Below are 15603 nucleotides of genomic sequence, written 5' to 3'. Positions count from 1 at the left end.
AAAGGATATAACTGATAATAGTCTCGCTTTATGAAAAGGAAAATAAGAGATACTGCTAACAATTAATGGAACACAAAATAGAGGCTTACATACACTGGAGCCGCAAAAACAGAGGAATAACATCAATTAAGCATATAAAATTTGAAGGAAAGTGGGGTAGCACAAGAGTAGTGTAAATAAACTAAAGCCTCATCATTTTTTTTTTTAAGCCACATCACACAGCTTGTGGGATCTAGTTCCCTGACCAGGGATCAAACAGAGTTCCCCTGCAGTGGAAGCAAGAGAATCCTAACCACTGGATCACCAGGGAATTCCCTAAAGCCTAATCTTTAATGACAGGTCATCAACACTTACTGCCTTAGCTGACGGATCAAGAAAAATAGTGGCATATTATTATAAATTATAGAGGCATCTAATAGAAAACAAAAAGAAATAATTAAAATTGGCTTTTAGTATTTCAGCAGTTAAAAATTAAAGTTCTGGATCAAAACTTCCTGGGATCAAGCTCCATTCCTCCATTTAGTGTCAATAGTGCTATTAAGTAAAGTTACTTGGTCTTTTCTTCTTCAATTTTCTTATCTAAAAATGGCTATATGCTGAAAATAGTTAATTCATATGATGTTATGAAGATTAAGAGAGTTAATACAAATAGAGCATTAGAACTGTGAGTGATTCAGAGCAGTAAACCCTAAACGTTAGCTATCAGCTATGAATTAGAGGGAACACACACAAAATAAGTTTGTATTTACCTCCTGACTTACTTAGCCAAAGATTCAAATCTCAGCAGTGAGGGTGCCACTAAAAGCAGGGACAAATGTAGCATATCTCAGCAGAGCTTCCATCGGCCTACAGTGAGAGGACAAGGTGGGGTCTTGCAGTATCTGGCCAGCTCAGTTCTCTTGGTTCCACTCTCTTTTATGCTTAGGGCTTAAATCAGCACTTTGTGCAATACAATCTCTAACAAGTTATGCCCTTTAATGGCAAGATATTACAGACATCTGGGTTCCTGCTGGTTCCTGAGCCAAACTCAGTGCTAATGAGGCCACTTTTTAAACAATCTTTATTGGAGTATAATTGCTTTACAATGTTGTGTTAGTTTCTGCCATACAGCAAAGTGAATCAGCTTTACAAGATTTTGGATCATTTTTATTATCATTATTCTAAATTCTTTTTCAGGTAGATTCCCTATCTCCTCCTCTTTTGTTTGACTTGGTGGGCATTTTTCATGTTCTTTTACCTGTTGGGTATTTCTTTGCCTTTTCATCTTGTTTAGATTGCTGTATCTGGAGTGGGCTTTCTGTATTCTCGAGGTCTGTGGTTCCTTTTTATTGTGGAGGATTAACCCAGTGGGTGGGGTTAGACGATTGGCTTGTCAAGGTTTCCTGGTTAAGGAAGCTTGCGTCAGTGTTCTGGTGCGTGGAACTTGATTTCTTCTCTTTGGAGAGCAATGGAGTGCCCAGTAATGAGTTTTGAGATGGGTCTATGTGTTAGGTGTGACCTTGGGCAGCCTGTATGTTGACGCTCAGGGCTATGTTCCTGCGTTGCTGGAGAATTTGCGTGGTATGTCTTGCTCTAAAACTTATTGGCTCTTGGGTGGTGGTTGGTTTCAGTGTAGGTATGAAGGCTTTTGGACAGTCACTTATTACTTAAAGTTCCATGTAGTCAGGAGTTTTCTGGTGATTTCAGGTTTTGGGCTTAAGTCTCCTGCCTCTGGATTTCAGTTTTATTCTTCCTGTAGTCTCAGGACTTCTCCAACTATACAGCCCTCCTTTCGAAGACAATGGGCTGCTTTTCTGGGCGCCTGATGACCTCAGCTAGCATCAGAAGTTGTTTTGCGAAGTTTGCTCTGCGTTCAGTTATTCTTTTGATGAATTTGTAGGAGAGAAAGTGGTCTCCCCGTCCTACTCCTCCGCCATCTTGGCTGCTCTCTGAATCAGCTTTATACATACACGTATCTCCGCTTTTTTGGATTTCCTTCCCATTTAAGTCAGCACAGAACACTGAGCAGAGCTCCCCGTGCTATGGAGTAGTGACAGCTTACAGTGAACGATGTCGGATTCGCGATCTCCAAAGATTTAGCTTCAGGACCAGAGACCAGGCTTGACCACACAGGGCTCTTGTGTGGCAGAAGTTTTATTACAGTGAAAAAAGACAGAGAAACCTTCTGACGATAGACAGGGGAAGGAGGTGGAGAGTGCCCCACTCGCTAGTCTTTAGCAAGGGAATCATATACTTTTTTAATTAGTTATTACAATAAATCAAAAGAATGTCTCAAGGTTGTAAAAATTTTACCAGACCTACTCCCACAATTTATATTTTAGGATAACAGGATTAGAACTTAAAAAAAGAAAGATCCTACCTGACCCAGTCCCATAATAAACACTTTACAATAACAAGATTAGTCAGAAGGTTTTCAGGAAGGAGAAACTGTCCTCAAGCAGAATACATTGTTGGTATATTATCCTCAGTTTAAACTGAGTTGTTTGTTGTGTAATCATCAATTCCGGGCTTGAAGAAAAAAACATTTTATGTGACTAAGACTAAGGAAAGTAGAGGGGAAGAAAAAAAAAAAAAAGAGTTGGTCTTTCTTCCTTCTTGAGAATTCCAGACCCCTATCTCCTCTTTGAGAACCCCAGGACCCTCTCTCCTCCTCGGGGACCCCAGACTTCTCATCAAACTGCCTAGGAAGTGACTCTCTCAGTAGGTTCTCATTAGTTATCTATTTTATACATAGTGTCAACAGCGTACATCTGGCGATCACAATCACAACTTTTTATGTAATGGGAGGAACCAAAATTAATGTCCAGATGCTTCTAAACAGCCTTGCTTCCCCTGGGTTTCTAATGTTTGTAAAGGCTTTCTCCAAAGATATCCCTTGAGGAGGAGATCTGAGCTTCTGATCATTGTAGAAAATATTAAAAATCATGGCTCCTGCTACAGATTTCATTAGCTTATTAGAGGAAAAAAGGACACGTATAAAAATATAATGAACTTCACAACACAGACAAGATAAAGGGGGAGTGGAATCAAGATGCAGACTTTCACAAAATGAAAGAATAATTGGTGTTTGGAAAAGAAATAGATCATTCTGTGGTGACAGGATAAAGGAGATCTTCAGCAAGTATCCAGTGTGACTGATCGAAGAGATTTATACTAGACTAACTGTGAAAGGCATGAGAACCTGGAGCCTTTCAAGGTATGTACTAAGCAGAGATACAGGGTATTTCAAATAGTTTATTTCAAAAAGTTTAATCTTTTGTTACTACATTCATTTCCTGATGACTCAGTCTCATAGTTTTAAACACTATCTCAATTCTGATGACTCCCAGACCTGATTCCTAGATTTCAGTCTAATAGGGCTTCCCTGATAGCTCAGTTGGTAAAGAATCTGCCTGCAATTCAGGAGACTCAGGTTCGATTCCCGGGTCAAGAAGACCTGCTGGAGAAGAGATAGGCTACTCACTCAAGTATTCCTGGCTTCCCTTGTGGCTCAGCTGGTAAAGAATCCACCTGCAGTGTGGGAGACCTGGGTCTGGTAAAGAATCTGCCTACAATGCGGGAGACCTGTGTTTGATCCCTGGGTTGGGGAGACGTTGGAGAAGAGAAAGGCTACCGGCTCCAGTATTCTGGCCTGCAGAATTCCAGGGGTCGCCAATATCTGGACATGACTGAGTGACTTTGACTTTCATACCCACCTGAACCTGGACAGTTTTGCTCTGCTTGGATGTCAAGCTGGGATCACAAACTGAGCACGTACAGATCTTAACTCCTAACAAAGTGAAGTCACTCAGTCGTGTCCAACTCTTTGCGACCCCATGGACTGTAGCTCACCAGGCTCCTCTGTCCATGGGATTCTCCAGGCAAGAATACTGGAATGGGTTGCCATTTTCTTCTCCAGGGGATCTTTCCAACCCAGGGATCGAACCTGGGTCTCCTGCATTGCAGGCAGATGCTTTATCCTCTGAGCCACAAGGGAAGCCCAACCCACTACCAAACCTGCTCCTCTCAGAGGCACCTGTATCTCAGTTAATAGTAACTCCATTCTTCAGCTGCTCAGGCCAAAAGAACTTCAAATAATCCTTGACTGTCCATTTCCCCTCATGTTTCACATCCAACCCACCAGAAAATTCTACTGGTTCTACTTCAACCACATCCCAAACCAGAATGCCTCTCACGACTGCCACTGCTATCACTGATGTCTGAGCCTCTAGGATCTCTCACTGAGATCTGGGTCATAGCTCCTATCTGATCTCCTGCTTCCTCTTTCTTTTCAATTATAGCTGCCAGAATGATTCTATTAACAAAAAGGATCTTGTCACTTGTTAACTTCAAAATCTTCCCAAGGCTAAACATTTCATTCAGAGAAAAAAAAAAAACACACTCCTAATTGTGTCCTACAAGGCCCCACTCAACCTGTATTTTTCCACTCTATACCTATCTTCCTAATATATACCTTTGATTTCTATTAATATTACCCATCTTCCAGCTCACTCTACTCCTCCCTAATATTCAAACATGCCAGACATGCTTGCATCTGAGGACCTTTGCACTTGCTGCTCCCTTTGCTTGGAAACCTCTTTTCCTCAGATATTTGCTGCCTTTCCCACTCATTTTCTTCAAGTCTTTACTGAAATGCCACCTTTACAGAAGGGCCTTCCTAGGACCTTATCCAAAATGTCAACCTTTCACCCTCAATACTCCCTATTTCCCCACTTCATTTATTTTTTTCTCCTTTTCAGTTATCACCATCTAAGACATTATGCATTTTGCTCCTTTGTCATTGCACGACCTCACTGGAATATAAGCCACCAGAGTCATAAGTTTTTGTTTGATTATTGATTGCTATAAGATTATTATACCCTTCGAAGCTACACATCCTTGGTACATAATAAGCACTCAATAAATATTTGTTAAATGAATGAAAGAACATGGCAATGCTGTACAAAATACATAATTATACAATATTCGTAAGAATACCATATTCTTAAAAACATTCCAGTTCAGTCACTCAGTTGTTGCAAGGCTTCTGGGGAGTACAAAGACTAAAAAGACAGCAGTGGGACATAATTAACTATAATCCAAAACAGACATTCACAATTTTTATGTGAGAATTACAGGAAAAAAAAAAGTGGTACAAGGGACTCAAGAGAAAAACTCTATCAGTAGGGGACAACTGCAGTAACCTAGGTATCAGCTGATTAGGCCCTATATTGGCTAGAGTACAATAAAAATGGAAAGGGTCATATGTGACAATGATCATAATAAAAGAAACAGTTGGTAGGATTTGGTGACTAGTTGAATTCAGAAAGAAACAGCAAATCACTGCTAAATGTCAAACTTAGGTAATGACAAAAATAGCAGTGCTATTTTTTTTTTTTTAAAAAAAAGAGAAAAGAGGAGGATTAAAGTGGCAGGAAAAATGTTAAGTCCAATATTAGATATATTTGAGGTGATACCAGATCACATAAGAGAAAATTTCAGGACAGTTCTAGATTCAGAACTATGACTTCGGGTTAAGAATGCAGTTGACCCTTAAACAACATGGAGTTACGGGTACCAATCCTCCATCCAGTCAAAAACCCGTGTACTTTATAGTCAGCCCTCGGTATCTGTAGTTTTGTACCTGTAGATTCAACCAGTCACAAATTGTGTACTATTATTAAAAACTCAACATAAAAGTGAATCCACGCAGTTCAAACACATATTGTTCAAGTGGCAACTATAAAGACTTAGGAGTTATTTTCTCACAAAGACATCGGTGAACTGAAAAAAGTGAGATTTCTAAGCAAAAGACTAAAAGTAAAAACCATGAGAAATAGGTAACCAACAGGGCAGGAGAAGGAAGAGGTGCACTTGAACATAACAAAGGAAAAAAAGAGAGAAAGAATGAAAACAAGGACACCTCAAATATATAAATATATAAATTTTTCCAGGCGTTAAAAAAATAATCAAGCTACCATTCATTTTACATTTAGCAATTTTGTAAATATGTTCATTCAAGTACTCAAGATATCAGATGAAATCAAAGCAATATTTCAGTTGAATCTTGACTTAGAATTGTCAGACTGGTAAAATTAGGCATTTTCCTGGTAAACTCTGAAACAAAAAACAGCTTATGTACTTCTGCACATTTCACGGACTGGAGTGCAGATGTAAGATCAAGAATATGATACAAGTCTGTCAGCCAGGAAACCACCTAATGGCAAACTGCTCAGCCTCCCTTATAAATGTAACTTCACCCTGATCTGGCCCAGCTCCATACATATACGTAGTATTCAATATATACTCATTTATAATAATAGCAAGCAAAACAGGTAAACAGATACAAAAATAGATAAACTTAAAATAATTAGTTCAGGGTAGGGAGAGGAAATAAGGAATTTTTTAATCGGTATAGAGTTTTCGTTTGGAAAAATAAAAAAGTTCTGCAGATGGATGGTGGTTAACAGTCACACAACAATGTGGATATACTTAAGGCCACTGAACTCTATGCTTAATGATAAACTTTTGTTATGTATCAGTTCAGTTCAGTCGCTCAGTCAAATCTGACTCTACCAACACATGAACCACAGCACACCAGGGCTCCCTGTCCATCATCAACTCCCGGAGTTTACACAAACTCATATCCATTGAGTCGGTGATGCCATCCAACCATCTCATCCTCTCGTCCTCTTCTCCTCCTGCCCTCAATCTTTCCCAGCATCAGGTCTTTTCAAATGAGTCAGTTCTTCGCATGAGGTGGCCAAAGTATTGGAGTTTCAGCTTCAATATCAGTCCTTACAATGAACACCTAGGACCGATCTCCTTTAGGATGGACTGGTTGGATCTCCTTGCAGTCCAAGCAACTCTCAAGAGTCTTCTCCAACACCATAGTTCAAAAGCATCAATTATTTGGTGCTGAGCTTTCTTTATAGTCTAATTCTTATACCCTCACATGACTGCTGGAAAAACCACAGCCTTGACTAGACGGACCTTTGTTGACAAAGTAATGTCTCTGCTTTTTAATGTTGTCTAGGTTGGTCATATAGAGAAGGCAATGGCAACCCACTCCAGTACTCTTGCCTGGAAAATCCCATGGACGGAGGAGCCTGGTAGGCTGCAGTCCATGGGGTCACTAGGAGTCGGACACGACTGAGCGACTTCACTTTCACTTTTCACTTTCATGCATTGGAGAAGGAAATGGCAACCCACTGCAGTGTGCTTAACTGGAGAATCCCAGGGACGGGGGAGCCTGGTGGGCTGCCGTCTATGAGGTCGCACAGTGTCAGCCATGACTGAAGCGACTTAGCAGCAGCAGCAGGTTGGTCATAACTTTACTTCCAAGGAGTAAGCATCTTTTAATTTCATGGTGGCAGTCACCATCTGCAGTGACTTTGGAGCCCAAAAAATAAAGTCAGCCACTGTTTCCACTGTTTCTCCATCTATTTGCCTCAAAGTGATGGGACCAGATGCCATGATCTTACTTTTCTGAATGTTGAGCTTTAAGCCAACTTTTTCACTCTCCTCTTTCACTTTCATCAAGAGGCTCTATAGTTCTTCACGTTCTGCCATAAGGGTGGTGCCATCTGCATATCTCAGGTTATTGATATTTCTCCCTGCAATCTTGCTTCCAGCTTATGCTTTATCCAGCCCAGTATTTCCATGATGTACTCTGCATATAAGTAAAATAAGAGGGTGAGAATTTACAGCCTTTTCCTATTTGGAACCAGTCTGTTGTTTCAAATTCAGACTGAAATTGAAGAAAGTGGAGAAAACCTAATCAAACCTATGACCTAAATCAAATCCCTTATGACTATACAGTGGAAGTGAGGAATAGATTTAAGGGACTAGATCTGATAGAGTGCCTGATGAACTATGGATGGAGGTTCATGACACTGTACAGGAGACAGGGATCAAGACCATCCACAAGAAAAAGAAATGCAAAAAAGCAAAATGGCTGTCTGAGGAGGCCTTACATATAGCTGTGAAAAGAAGAAAAGCAAAAAGCAAAGGAGAAAAGGAAAGATATACCCATTTGAATGCAGAGTTCCAAAGAATAGCAAGAAGAGATAAGAAAGCCTTCCTCAGTGATCAATGCAAAGAAATAGAGGGAAACAATAAAATGGGAAAGAATAGAGATCTCTTCAAGAAAATTAGAGATACCAAGGGAACATTTCATGCAAAGATGGGTTCAATAAAGGACAGAAATGGTATGACCTAAGAGAAGCAGAAGTTATTAAGAAGAGGTGGCAAGAATACACAGAAGAACTGTACAAAAAAGATCTTCACGACCCAGATAATCACGATGACGTGATCACTCACCTAGAGCTAGACATCCTGGAATGTGAAGTCAAGTGGGCCTTAGGAAGCATCACTACGAACAAAGCTAGTGGAGGTGATGGAATTCCAGTTGAGCTATTTTAATTCCTAAAGATGATGTGGTGAAAGCGCTGCACTCAATATGCCAGCAAATTTGGAAAACTCAGCAGTGGCCACAGGACTGGAAAGGGTCAGTTTTCATTCCAATCCCAAAGAAAGGCAATGCCAAAGAATGCTCAAGCTACTGCACAATTGCACTCATCTCACACGGTTATAAAGTAATGCTCAAAATTCTCCAAGCCAGGCTTCAGCAATAAGTGAACCGTGAACTTCCAGATGTTCAAGCTGGTTTTAGAAAAGGCAGAGGAACCAGAGATCAAAGTGCCAACATCTGCTGGATCATCCAAAAAGCAAAAGAGTTCCAGAAAAACATCTACTTCTGTTTTATTGACTATGCCAAAGCCTTTGACTGTGTGGATCACAATAAACTGTGGAGAATTCTTAAAGAGATGGGAATAGAGACCACCTGATCTGCCTCTTGAGAAACCTGTATGCAGGTCAGGAAGCAACAGTTAGAACTGGACATGGGACAACAGATGGTTCCAAATAGGAAAAGAGGTACATCAAGACTGTATACTGTTACCCTGCTTACTTAATTTATATGAGGAGCACATCATAAGAAACAGTGGGCTGGAGGAAGCACTAGCTGGAATCAAGATTGCAGGGAGAAATATCAATAACCTCAGATATGCAGATGGCACCACCCTTATGGCAGAAAGTGAAGAACTAAAGAGCCTCTTGATGAAAGTGAAAGAGGAGAGGGAAAAAGTTGGCTTAAAGCTCAACCTTCAGAAAACTAAGATCATGGCATCTGGTCCCATCACTTTGAGGCAAATAGATGGAGAAACAGTGGAAACAGTGGCTGACTTTATTTTTCTGAGCTCCATAATCACTGCAGATGGTGACTGCAGCCATGAAATTAAAAGATGCTTACTACTTGCAAGAAAGTTATGACCAACATAGACAGCATATTGAAAAGCAGAGACATTACTCTGTCAACAAAGGTCCGTCTAGTCAAGGTTATGGTTTTTCCAGTGGTCACGTATGGATGTGAGAGTTGGACTATAAAGAAAACAGAGTGCCAAAGAATTGATGCTTTTTTTTTTTTTTTTTTTTTTCCAGCCCTTCACTTTTAGTCTGTATGTGTCTCTTGCTTTGAGGTGGGTCTCTTGTAGACAGCATATATAGGGGTCTTGTTTTTGTATCCATTCAGCCAATCTTTGTCTTTTGGTTGGGGCATTCAACCCATTTACATTTAGGGTAATTATTGATAGGTGTGGTCCCGTTGCCATTTACTTTGTTGTTTTGGGTTCACGTTTATTTCCTGTCTAGAGAAGATCCTTTAGCATTTGTTGAAGAGCTGGTTTGGTGGTGCTGAATTCTCTCAGCTTTTGCTTATCTGTAAAGCTTTTGAATTCTCCTTCATATCTGAATGAGATTCTTGCTGGATACAGTAATCTAGGTTGTAGGTTATTCTCTTTCATTACTTTCAGTACGTCCTGCCATTCCCTTCTGGCCTGGAGGGTTTCTATTGACAGATCAGCTGTTATCCTTATGGGAATCCCTTTGTGTGTTATTTGTTGTTTTTCCCTTGCTGCTTTTAAGATTTGTTCTTTGTGTTTGATCTTTGTTAATTTGATTAATATGTGTCTTGGGGTGTTTCGCCTTGGGTTTATCCTGTTTGGGACTCTCTGGGTTTCGTGGACTTGGGTGGCTATTTCCTTCCCCATTTTAGGGAAGTTTTCAGCTATTATCTCCTCGAGTATTTTCTCATGGCCTTTCTTTTTGTCTTCTTCTTCTGGGACTCCTATGATTCGAATGTTGGGGCGTTTCACAGTGTCCCAGAGGTCCCTGAGGTTGTCCTCATTTCTTTTGATCCTTTTTTTCTTTTTTCCTCTCTGCTTCATTTATTTCCACCATTTTATCTTCTACCTCACTTATCCTATCTTCTGCCTCCGTTATTCTACTCTTGGTTCCCTCCAAAGTGTTTTTTTATCTCATTCATTGCATTATTCATTTTTAATTGACTCTTTTTTATTTCTTCTAGGTCTTTATTAAACATTTCTTGTATCTTTTCAATCTTTGTTTCCAGGCTATTTATCTGTAACTCCATTTTGTTTTCAAGATTTTGGATCATTTTTATTATCATTATTCTAAATTCTTTTTCAGGTAGATTCCCTATCTCCTCCTCTTTTGTTTGACTTGGTGGGCATTTTTCATGTTCTTTTACCTGTTGGGTATTTCTTTGCCTTTTCATCTTGTTTAGATTGCTGTATCTGGAGTGGGCTTTCTGTATTCTCGAGGTCTGTGGTTCCTTTTTATTGTGGAGGATTAACCCAGTGGGTGGGGTCAGACGATTGGCTTGTCAAGGTTTCCTGGTTAAGGAAGCTTGCATCAGTGTTCTGGTGCGTGGAACTTGATTTCTTCTCTTTGGAGAGCAATGGAGTGCCCAGTAATGAGTTTTGAGATGGGTCTATGTGTTAGGTGTGACCTTGGGCAGCCTGTATGTTGACGCTCAGGGCTATGTTCCTGCGTTGCTGGAGAATTTGCGTGGTATGTCTTGCTCTAAAACTTATTGGCTCTTGGGTGGTGGCTGGTTTCAGTGTAGGTATGAAGGCTTTTGGACAGTCTCTTATTACTTAAAGTTCCATGTAGTCAGGAGTTTTCTGGTGTTTTCAGGTTTTGGGCTTAAGTCTCCTGCCTCTGGATTTCAGTTTTATTCTTCCTGTAGTCTCAGGACTTCTCCAACTATACAGCCCTGATAAGAAAACTTCTAGGTTAATGGCTAAAAGATTCTTCCCCGTTAGGGACACCCAGAGAGGTTCACAGAGTTACATGAAGAAGAGGAGAGGGAGGAGGGAGATAGAGATGAGCAGGAGGAGAAAAAGGGGGACTCAAGAGGAGAGAGACAGATCTACGCAGCTGTCTGTTCCCAGAGTGTTCTCCGTAGCCCAGTCACCTACAAAGATTCACAGAATCGGATTGGGAAGAGAAGGGGAAAGGAGGAAATAGAGGTGTTCTGATAGAAAACAGAGAGTCAAGATTGGGAGAGAATAATCTTCAGTTTAAAAATAGGGCTTCTTTTTTTTTTTTTGTAAGGTTATAGTGTATCGAAAATGAAAATTAAGGAGTAGTAGAGGAGTACTAGAGGACTTTAAAAGAAATAAGAGAAAAAGAAATATAGAAAATAGAAAAGAAAAAGGAAAGAAAAAAAAAAAAGAAAGAAAAAAAAATTTTTTTTTTCCCTAATTAAAAAAATCGTAAAAATCTATGGAAATGAAAGTTAAGGAGTAATGGGGGAGTAATAGGGGATTTTAAAGGAAAATAAAAGAGAAAAAAGAAAAAAGAAAAAAAAAAGAGAAAAAAGTAAAATTATATCTAGGAGTTTCTCTGGAGCTGTTGTGGTCAGTGTGGATTCGGCTCAGTTTCAGATAGCTCCTCGTTCCAGCTTACGCTTCTCGATATCTACAGGCCCCTTCCAGTGTAGTCAGTGTTTTCTAGAGGGATTTTAATCTGTTGCACCAGTCCCTTCTGAAGCGGTTCCCTTTGTTTATTTGGCTTCTGTTTGCCAGTCTCTTCAGAGCCTCATTTCCGCCCTGACACAGGCGGGCGGAGGTGGACTCTTATTCAGGTGGCTAGTTCCGTCGCTCTGCGGGGAGGGGCTGGCGCTGCAGGGAGGGGCTGACGCTGCTTTCTCCGTCTGCGCTGCTCAGGTTCCCGGCTATTCTATATGGAGCGCGCCCCGCGCTGCGCGAGGCTCCAGCCCTCGGGTGTTCCACAAAAGCGCGGAACGAAAAGCTGCACCTGCTCTCAGTGCCTTCCCCGTCAGAGCGGTCCAGGCAGCCAGGGGCTTGGTGGGCGCACTCTCCCCAGGTGTGGCGCGCCCACTCCCTTCTTCGGACCCAGTCTCAGTTTCAGTTTCCGCCGGCGCCAGTCGGGTGCGTGCGCCTTCTGCCCTCCGCGTCCCCAGCCCCAGTCCCCGCCCGCGCCGGTCGGGTGCCTGCGCCCTGTGTCTCGCCGCGACCTTCCCCTCCCCCCTGCCTCCTGCCTCCGGTGGGGCTGGGCCAGTCCGCAGCCTGCGAGCTCTTCTCTGGATTTTCTCGGTCTCTTTGTTCTATGAACAGCCGGCAGTGTGTTCGGGCCGGTTAATTTACTCTCTCTTTTGGTCTCCCACAGTTCAAGTTGGCAACTCACAGAAGCTCCCTCCGATTGTCCTCAGGGCACTCAGGCCCGGACCCTACCCCAAGCAATGCCGCCTAAGACTTCCCGGGACGGATCTCCGTCCTTAGCTCTTTTGTCTCACTTTTTATCTTTTATATTTTGTCCTACCTCCTTTCGAAGACAATGGGCTGCTTTTCTGGGCGCCTGATGACCTCAGCTAGCGATCAGAAGTTGTTTTGCGAAGTTTGCTCTGCGTTCAGTTATTCTTTTGATGAATTTGTAGGAGAGAAAGTGGTCTCCGCGTCCTACTCCTCCGCCATCTTGGCTCCTCCAGAATTGATGCTTTTGAACTGTGGTGTTGGAGAAGACTCTTGAGAGTCCCTTGGACTGCAAGGAGATCCAACCAGTCCATCCTAAAGGAGATCAGACCTAGGTGTTCACTGGTAGGACTAATGTTGAAGCTGAAATTCCAATACTTTGGCCACCTGAAGCGAAGAGCTGACTCATTTGAAAAGAGCCTGATGCTGGGAAAGACTGAGGGCTGGAGGAGAAGGGGACAACAGAGGATGAGATGGTTGGATGGCATCACCGACTCAGTGGACATGACTTGGGGTAAACTCCAGGAGTTGATGGAACAGGGGGGCTGGCGTACTGCAGTTCATGGGGTCACACAGATCGACACAACTGAGCAACTGAACTGAACTGAACTGTTATTCCATGTCCAGTTCTAACTGTTGCTTCCTGACCAGCATACAGGTTTCTCAGGAGGCAGGTCAGGTAGTCTGGTATTCCTAGCTCTTGAGGAATTTTCCACAGTTTATTGTGATCCACACAAAGGCTTTGGCATAGTCAATAAAACAGAAGTAGATGTTTTTCTCGAATCTCTTGCTTTTTGGATGATCCAGCAGGTGTTGGCAATTTGATCTCTGGTTCCTCTGCCTTTTCTAAAACCAGCTTGAACATCTGGAAGTTCACGGTTCACTTATTGCTGAAGCCTGGCTTGGAGAATTTTGAGCATTACTTTACTACCGTGTGAGATGAGTGCAACTGTGCAGTAGCTTGAGCATTCTTTGGCATTGCCTTTCTTTGGGATTGGAATGAAAACTGACCTTTTCCAGTCCTGTGGCCACTGCTGAGTTTTCCAAATTTGCTGGCATATTAAATGCAGCACTTTCACCACATCATCTTTTAAGAATTGAAATAGCTCAACTGGAATTCCATCACCTCCACTAGCTTTGTTCGTAGTGATGCTTCCTAAGGCCCACTTGACTTCACATTCCAGGATGTCTGGCTCTAGGTGAGTGATCACACCATCGTGATTATCTGGGTCGTGAAGATCTTTTTTGTACAGTTCTTCTGTGTATTCTTGCCACCTCTTCTTAATATCTTCTGCTTCTGTTAGTTAAGTTAGTTAAGTCGCTCAGTCGTGTCCGACTCTTTGCAACCCTGTGGGCTGTAGCCCACCAGGCTCCTCCGTCCATGGGATTCTCCTGGCAAGAATGCTGGAGTGGACTGCCATTTCCTTCTCCAGGGGATCTTCCCGACCCAGGGATCAAATGCAGGTCTCCCACATTGCAGGCAGACGCTTTAACCTCTGAGCCACCAGGTAAGCCCTGCTTCTGTTACATCATACCATTTCTGTCCTTTATTGAACCCATCTTTGCATGAAATGTTCCCTTGGTATCTCTAATATTCTTGAAGAGATCTCTAGTCTCTCCTGTTCTATTGTTTTCCTCTATTTCTTTCCATTGATCACTGAGGAAGGCTTTCTTATCTCTCCTTGCTATTCTTTGGAACTCTGCATTCAAATGGGTATATCTTTCCTTTTCTCCTTTGCTTTCTGCGTCTCTTCTTTTCACAGCTATTTGTAAGGCCTCCTCAGACAGCCATTTTGCTTTTCTGCATTTCTTTTTCTTGGGGATGGTCTTAATCCCTGACTCCTGTACAATGTCACGAACCTCCGTCCATAGTTCATCAGGCACTCTATCAGATCTAGTCCCTTATATCTATTTCTCACTTCCACTGTATAGTCATAAGGGATTTGATTTAGGTCATACCTGAATGGTCTAGTGGTTTTCCCCACTTTCTTCAATTTAAGTCTGAATTTGTTATGTATATTTTACTACCAAAAAAAAAAAAAAAAAACCTAATTCAGCTCATATATGTACTATAAGCTAAATGCTAATTCTCCAGAAGGAATGATTATATCAGTATTCTTTTTAATCCCGTGTCTCTGAATTCCTATCACTGCAATTCAGTAACAAGGAAGAAAAGCTGTGATCCAAGATAAAATTGACAAAGGAAAATAGAGAACAAGATAAAAACAAGTTTTTTAAATTGAAAATAATTTTTATCAGATTGGATCTAGAAGAGCAAGACGGTGGACAGAGTAGGAAGATCCCAACCTCATCTTCTCCAACGTACACACACACAGAACTATATATAGAATAACTCTCTCTGAAAATGACTTAAAGACTAGCAGAATACATTTTCTACAACTAAAGATATAAAAGAAAATGGGTAGGAGGGACACAGAACCCACATCCTAGTGCAGCAACCCACAACCAGGAGGGGTATCACAACCGCAGACATTACCCCTGGAGAGTAAGGCAACTGAACCCCTTGTCAGGCTCCCTAGTCTGGGGCACTAGAACTGGGAAGACAAATCTTCACAAAGATGGACTTACAGAGTATTATGCTAAGTGAAATAAGTCAGAGAAATCACAAATACCAAGTAATTTCACTTATACATGGACTCTACAAAACAGGACAAAGGAAAACAAGAGAGAAACAGAGTCAGAGAAACAGGTAACAAACTGGTGGCACCAGAGGGGAACTGGGTGGGGGTTGGGTAAAATAGGTAAAGGGGATTCAGAAGTACAAACCTCCAGGTATAAAACAAATGAGTAACCAAGATGTAATGTTCAACACAAGCAACACAGTTGATAATAACTGCAATAAATATGTATGGTGATATTTGGTTAAAAAACTTTCAGTTGTAATCAATTCATAATGCATGTGTGTGTTAGTCACGCAGTCATGTCTGACTCTTTGTGACCCCAAGGAATGCAGCCTGCCAGGTTA

At 41.6% G+C, this 15603-nt stretch overlaps 1 long non-coding RNA gene across 6 annotated transcripts in view; it reads right to left on the bottom strand.

Annotated features, from left to right (window-relative positions):
- LOC133068137 (uncharacterized) overlaps positions 1 to 15603 on the bottom strand; it is a 58906-nt gene that overhangs the window by 26225 nt on the left and 17078 nt on the right. For 4 of the 6 annotated variants that reach the window (XR_009695450.1, XR_009695455.1, XR_009695452.1 and 1 more), the window contains one exon: positions 774 to 7651. The exons of the other annotated variants lie outside the window; for them this stretch is intronic. This is a non-coding gene — a long non-coding RNA (uncharacterized LOC133068137). Of the gene's footprint in view, positions 1 to 773; positions 7652 to 15603 lie in introns of those variants that run through there. 6 annotated transcript variants of the gene reach the window in all.

This window comes from Dama dama, chromosome 13 (genome assembly GCF_033118175.1).
Source record: "Dama dama isolate Ldn47 chromosome 13, ASM3311817v1, whole genome shotgun sequence".
In the NCBI taxonomy this organism is placed as follows: domain Eukaryota; kingdom Metazoa; phylum Chordata; class Mammalia; order Artiodactyla; family Cervidae; genus Dama; species Dama dama.
The sequence above is the reverse complement of the archived record's forward strand: the minus strand, read 5'-3'. Positions and strand labels throughout refer to the sequence as shown.